Raw genomic sequence first — 6,977 nt, forward strand, 5'->3', positions numbered from 1 at the left:
GTATTTGTCTTTTCTGTGTCTGACTTATTTCACTTAGCGTAATGTCCTCTAGAAAAGATTTCCTTCTTTTCAAGACTAAATAATATTCCATTGTTTATATATACCACATTTTCTTTTTTTTTTTTTATTTTTTAATATATGAAATTTACTGTCAAATTGGTTTCCATACAACACCCAGTGCTCATCCCAAAAGGTGCCCTCCTCAATACCCATCACCCACCCTGCCCTCCCTCCCACCCCCCATCAACCCTCAGTTTGTTCTCAGTTTTTAACAGTCTCTTATGCTTTGGCTCTCTCCCACTCCACATTTTCTTTATCCACTCATTTGTCGACATATATTTAGGTTGTTTCCTTATCTGGGCTACCATGACTAGTGACCCAGTGAACACAGGGGTGTACTTATTTCTTCAAGTTACTAATTTCATTTCCTTCAGATATTTACCAAGAAGTGGAGTTGCAGGATCAGAGTAGTTCTATATTTTTATTTATTTTTAATTTTTTTCATGTTTATTTATTTTTGAGAGACAGTGGGACAGAGCCCGAGTTGGGGAGGGGTAGAGAGAGAGGGAGACACAGAATCTGAAGCAGGCTTCAGGCTCTCAGCTGTCAGCACAGAGCCCTACGCAGGGTTTGAACTCATGAGCTGTGAGATCATGACTTGAGTTGGAGTTGGAAGCTCAACCATCTGAGTTACCCATGTGCCCCATATTTTTTTGAAGAAACTTCATACTTTTTTCTGGAATGCCTGTATCAAAGATATTACAGTAAAGTGGTTAAATTTAAGTATAGTGGAGTCAGAATGTTTGTATTCCATACCAACTCTACCAATTCCTCACTCTATGTCTTGGGGAGACTACTTAACTGATCTAAGTGTGCTTAACCTACCTAAGCAATTCAGTAAAGGGAATTTTACTACTTTCTACCTCTTACAGTTACTATGGGTATTACACCTCCATGTAACAAATGCATGTAAAAACATGCATAAATACAATAAAAAGTCACTAAACAGAAGTTGGTATCATTATAATTTTAAAATCACACCAGTGTGGTTTTATCTCTGCTTCATATTCAGAATATCATGAATGCACCATCTTTTACCCTTCTCACATAGACAAATGTATTGATATCTAAAATGGTGTTTCAGAGATTCACCCAATAATTATTTGCTTTACCTCTATGTTACACGTATGATGTTTTACTCATTTAATATAATCAGAACAGTCAGTACGTTTTACTTTTATACTACATTTAATCATATACAACCTTCTGATATCATTGATATTTTATTATATCACTGCCAAATATTTTAAAATCAGAGAAAACATAGAATAATATATAAAAACTTGTACATCTTCCAGCCAACATAAAACTTAAAAATTACATGCAAACTAAGATCATTTCTATACCCATCACCCTCTCTTCTTTTCTAGGTGTAACCACTATCCTAAACTTGATGTAAGTGATTGACATGCAGCCTTCATTTTTTTGAAAAAGTGAGAGATGCATTCACAAACATATAGCTTGGTGGGTTGTTTTTTTTTTTCTTTTTGAGAAATTTGTATAAAGGAAATCATAATGAATGTACATTTCTGAAGCATCATTTTCCACACAATATTTTTGGTTTGAGATATATTCATATTTATATTTTCCTGGTGTTTATCACTGCATCATATATATACAGCGAGTTTATTTACCATTATCCTCATATTTCATTTCTAGGCTATTTTCAATTTTTTAAGCAATGTAAGTTTCTCATCCTTTAGGGGGCAATTCTAAGGTGTGTTTAGTCCTTCAGAGACTCTACTACAATATATTGTTGCCCACAATGGTAACCAGCACAGCAATTTTATAGGAGTTTTTGCCTTTCCTATAGTAGTATTCCACTTCATTACTGTGCTTTCTGGGATCAACGTCCAGATTAACTAAAGGCTCCTAAACCCTTGTCCAAGACAAAGGAGCCCAAGGTAAGATATGGGTATTAACACATGACATTAATTTATTAATAAAGCAGAATTGTTCAATGAAATATGGATCTAATTCTCTCTCAGGTTTGTCTCTGTGTGTATCTGTGTGAGTATGTGTATGTGTATGTGTATCTCTCTCTCTAAATGAGAAGCTAATTGTTCTACAATCATTTAATTATTAGTCCATCGTTTTCCCCACTGACAGACAACACAGAAGTGCTATGTATGTATACTGTATTTTATATGAAGTAAATGGTTAAAATTAAGTGAATCCCTTCAGTCTCAATATGTGGGAGGTAAAATTTTTCTTCTTATTTTTATTTCTGACTATGTATTCTCTTCTCTTTCATAAGTGATAATTTAGCCGAGAATCAGTTTTGAAATTGGCAATTATTTTTCTCCAGAATAGTAAAAACAGTATTTAATTCCTAACTGCTATTTTTGTTGTCTTTAAGAACTTTATATCCAGTCAGGTTGTCTTTCCTTTTTTGGTGTCTGAATTTTCTTGTTTATATGTCCTTTTATTTTCTCTTTATCTTTGATCAATTGAAACTTTAATTTATTTGTGTGATATAATTTTATATTATAGGTTGTAATTACATATTATATTATATATAATAGGCTGGTAACTATTACATACTATTACTATTATACTATTATACTATTACTATACATCAAATAAACTATTGATGTAAATACTTATAATTATTTTTGTAATTAGAAAGTTCTCATCCAGGGGCGCCTGGGTGGCGCAGTCGGTTAAGCGTCCGACTTCAGCCAGGTCACGATCTCGCGGTCCGTGAGTTCGAGCCCCGCGTCGGGCTCTGGGCTGATGGCTCAGAGCCTGGAGCCTGTTTCCGATTCTGTGTCTCCCTCTCTCTCTGCCCCTCCCCCGTTCATGCTCTGTCTCTCTCTGTCCCAAAAATAAATAAAAAAACGTTGAAAAAAAAAATTTAAAAAAAAAAAAAAAAAAAAAAGAAAGTTCTCATCCATAATATTTTTAATATAGCTCCTTCATCCTATTTTCCAGTTTCTTTTTTAAAAAATTCTATAAATACTATTTATTCTTAATTTATGCTCCAATTATGTAAATATTATTCAACAACCTCTCATTGTTTTGCTCTTTTATGCTATATCTTTAGTGAATTATTCAGTATTGTTTGGAAATTTTCTGTAGTTATTTCTTAGGATTCTCACTTTTTTATTTGATTTGTATTCAGCAATTATAAAGTTCGACTATAATAATCACATGACTATAATAATTTACATGATTCTCCATTTTTTAGTTGGTTGTTTCCCTTTACTCAGTTATTATAATATATATTTAAAAATTTTAATCTTTTGTTTTTGAAGTTGAGAGATATAAATATTTGAATTGTTTCTCATTTTGTTTGGTTATTTCTATTTTTTCTGGACTGATTTTTTTTCTTACTGTGAATGTTTTAGTTGACTTTATGTGTTGCATTTTATAGGTTTGAAGATCCCTCTTAAGTGGGATATTTCCCTATTTCCTTTTACTCTCTTTCTAAAATCTCTTGTTTTCCTACTTCCTGTCTCACTTGCTCACTTTATCCTCTCTCCTATAAATTTTACCGTCATTGTACCTACAAATCAACTCCTGTCCAGAAATTTTGTGATGGTCTCTACCAAGAGAGCTTCAAAGCAAAAATTTGTCTTCTCATTGGAGCTTCAGGATATCTGAGAGGCAGTGACCAAAAGGTGTTTGGATCATTTGAGTTCAGAGGTTGACAGTGTGATTTGCAAACTATGCCCATACACCTTCATGGAAGTATGAGCCCCCAAAAATTATCCCTAATAGTTTTTTTTCAGTTTTCATTCTGATGTAGTAAATCACATCCTAGACTTGACTTCCAATAGCAGGGTTTGTTCTAACTCTGGTGGAATGTTTTTGCCTTTATGAGCTCAAAGGAGTAGATATTTCATCTTATTCAGTACCTTTTTTTTTCCTGAAGTATTTTGTATTTTGTTTTCTTTTTTCGTTGTTTTTTGTTTTGTTTTGTTTTTACTTTTTGAGGAGTAACTTACATATAGTAACATGTATAGATCTTTCGTGTCCATGGATTTTGGCAAGTGAAGGTACTTATGTAGCAAATATAAATCTAATTATGCATGTCTTTATTTCTCCAGGAAGTTCTCTTGTCTTGTCTCCCAAGATAGACAAACATGATTCTGATTTCTATCACAGTAGGGTTGTGTCACCTGTTCCTGAACTTTAAATATATCGAAGCAAACTGTATATAGATTTTTCCTTTTAGCTTATTTCACTCATAAAAGTGTTCATTTTTAATATTTATTATGTTGTAGTATGTACGGTAATTCTTCTCTTTTTTATTGCTGAGTAATATTTCATTGGATGAATATACCCTGATGTGTTTATCTGTTGTTCAGTGAAAGTTTATTTGACTTGTTTCCCCTTTGGCAGTAGTATTGTGAATAAAGTTGCCATGAACATTTAAATATTGGCTTTTTTGTGGGTAAACGTTTCCATTTCTCTTGGTGAAATGACCAACAGTGGAATTTTTGGGTACAGGATAGGTGTAACCAAATGTATACTTAACATTAGAATACTTTTCACCCCCACCATCAGCTTAAGAGGTTTTCAGTTGCTCCCTATTTATATTGTCACCACTTCATATTGTCAATATTTTATTTTTTTTAATTGTACCAATCTTGTATGGCATGAACAGGCATTTCATTAAGGAGTTAATAAGTATTTGCCTTACAATTAAAGTTTCTAGGCAGGTTTTATTATATTTGTTGAATCTTACATATCTTTATGAGTACATATGCAAATTTTTCCTTACCTTTTATATTGCTTTTTTCATTTCTTAATAAGTAAATCATAGAAGATCTTTATATAGTGAAGTTACATTACCTTTGTCAGAACTATTTATTGTTAATATGTTTTTTCTGTCTGTGATTTGCCCGTTAATTTTTGGATAGTTTTTTTTTTACAGAATAAAATAAGAAATCTTTTCCTTCCTCAAAGTCTCAAATACATTATCTTATTCTGTCTTCTGGGGACCTTATAATTTGAATTTCAATTGGATTAAGAGCTTGGATTTATCTCAAGAAATGCTCAGATTCTGCATTTAATTTGAAGGCACAGTACATACAGTATCCTGATATGTTTGATGTAGATGGTAAGAGAAAGAGAGGGATCAAGGATGAATTCATGTTTTATTTTTCTTAGGATATTAGAAATAGGATAGTAATGATCAATAATGAAGATGTGTTATGTGTATGTGTACAGGAGTGTTATGTACAATTAGGAACCTTGTCATTCATTCATTTATATTTTTGAGAGAGAGAGAGAGAGAGTGCTAGTGAGTGAGAGGCAGAGACAGAGAGGGAGGGAAGGAAAGAGAGACAGAGTCCATCAGGGGCAGAAAAAAATTATCCCCAGAGACAAAGAGAGAGAAAAGCAGGGCTCACCCAAAGCGGGGCTTGAGATCACCCAATGCGGGATTCAGAACTGTAAGATCATGACCTGGGCCAAAGTCAGATGCTTAACCTACTGAGCCACCCAGGCGTCCCTTAGCTTTTATTTATGAATTAAGTTAAAAAGTGACCAGAAAAATGTCAAGTATAAGAAATGATTAAACAGTACATATTCAATTTTACTTTGTTTTAATCTTCTTAATTTTTATGGCTAAATGATATTTTATGAAAACAAAAATTATATATGTTCAACATTAAATATTTTATAAAATTAAGAAAATTTCCAGAAAAATAAACTCACTGTCTAGAGATAAATAATTTAAAATCTGGTATATTTGTGAAAATTATAGTTTCTTGATGTTTTGCATGTTGCACATAATTTTATAATTTTCATTTTTTTCCACTTAACACTGAATCATGAAGAGAGTCCAATGCAAGTAAGATATATTAAAGTAAATCTTTAAATGTTATACATCTTATTCCATTTTAGCATAGCTGTAAAAATTAAACTATGGAATCACATTGGCTGGCTTGGGATACAGGCTCTATGTCTTACTAACTGTGTGACCTTGGGCAAAGTGCGTCATGTCTGCATGTCTCATTTTCCTTAACTCTTAGAAGATAAAAATAGCACCTGAACCATAGGGTTGCTATAATAATGAAATCAAATAATATATGTAAGTATTTGAACTGTGTCTGATACACAGTGAGAGCTTCAGAAGCACTAGCTATTATACAGTTTTGAATAATGTATTTCTTTATTATTAATTCAACATTTAAGATCATATTGATTTCAAATACAGTTTTGATACCCATTCCTAAGTTTGTGGGCACCTCTCTCTTACTCTTGACTTCAAAATGCATCATTATACGTTAAGGATATTAGAGTATCTATTAAAAAATACAGCAGGAAAATTTTTCCAATTAAATTTGGGGATAATGTGAAAGCAATAATGTTCTGTCAGGTGCAAAAAAATCAAAGCTTCCAGACAATGAAAATAATAATAATCTCTTACAATATTTTAAGTCCATGCTATGTATCAGGTGTAGTATTAACCTTTTGTTCATATTATCTCTTTTCCTCCTAATAAATATAATCTACCTCCATCTTACACATGAGAAAGCAGAGTTCTAGTGTTGCAGAACTAGTTATTATAATTAAATATCAAATTATTTAACATAGAAAATAAATAGTGCATGATCTGATGTAAACCAGCTTTGGCCCCCACTTCAATCTCTGTATTGACCACACTGTTCTACCTTACATATGAATCTGTAAACCTAAATCAGAGATTTAGCAAATCTCTATGATCCTCCTCATGTGTTCTCTTCTTGAAATACTTTCATACACCTACTAAGAAAGTAGTCCTTGGGAGCAAATACCAATCATTAGCTTGTATCTGAGCATATATTCGCTTCCTGATTAGACATACAGTAAAATCTTGCATTCCAAGTAACTTGTTATGCAAGTGTTCCACTAAATGAGCAAATATTTCTAAAAAAATTTTTAACTTGATAAACGAGCAATGTCTTGCAATACAAGTAGTAGTA

The sequence above is a fragment of the Panthera pardus genome, unplaced genomic scaffold (assembly GCF_024362965.1).
Source record: "Panthera pardus isolate Hobbes unplaced genomic scaffold, ASM2436296v1 HiC_scaffold_12, whole genome shotgun sequence".
In the NCBI taxonomy this organism is placed as follows: Eukaryota; Metazoa; Chordata; class Mammalia; order Carnivora; family Felidae; genus Panthera; species Panthera pardus.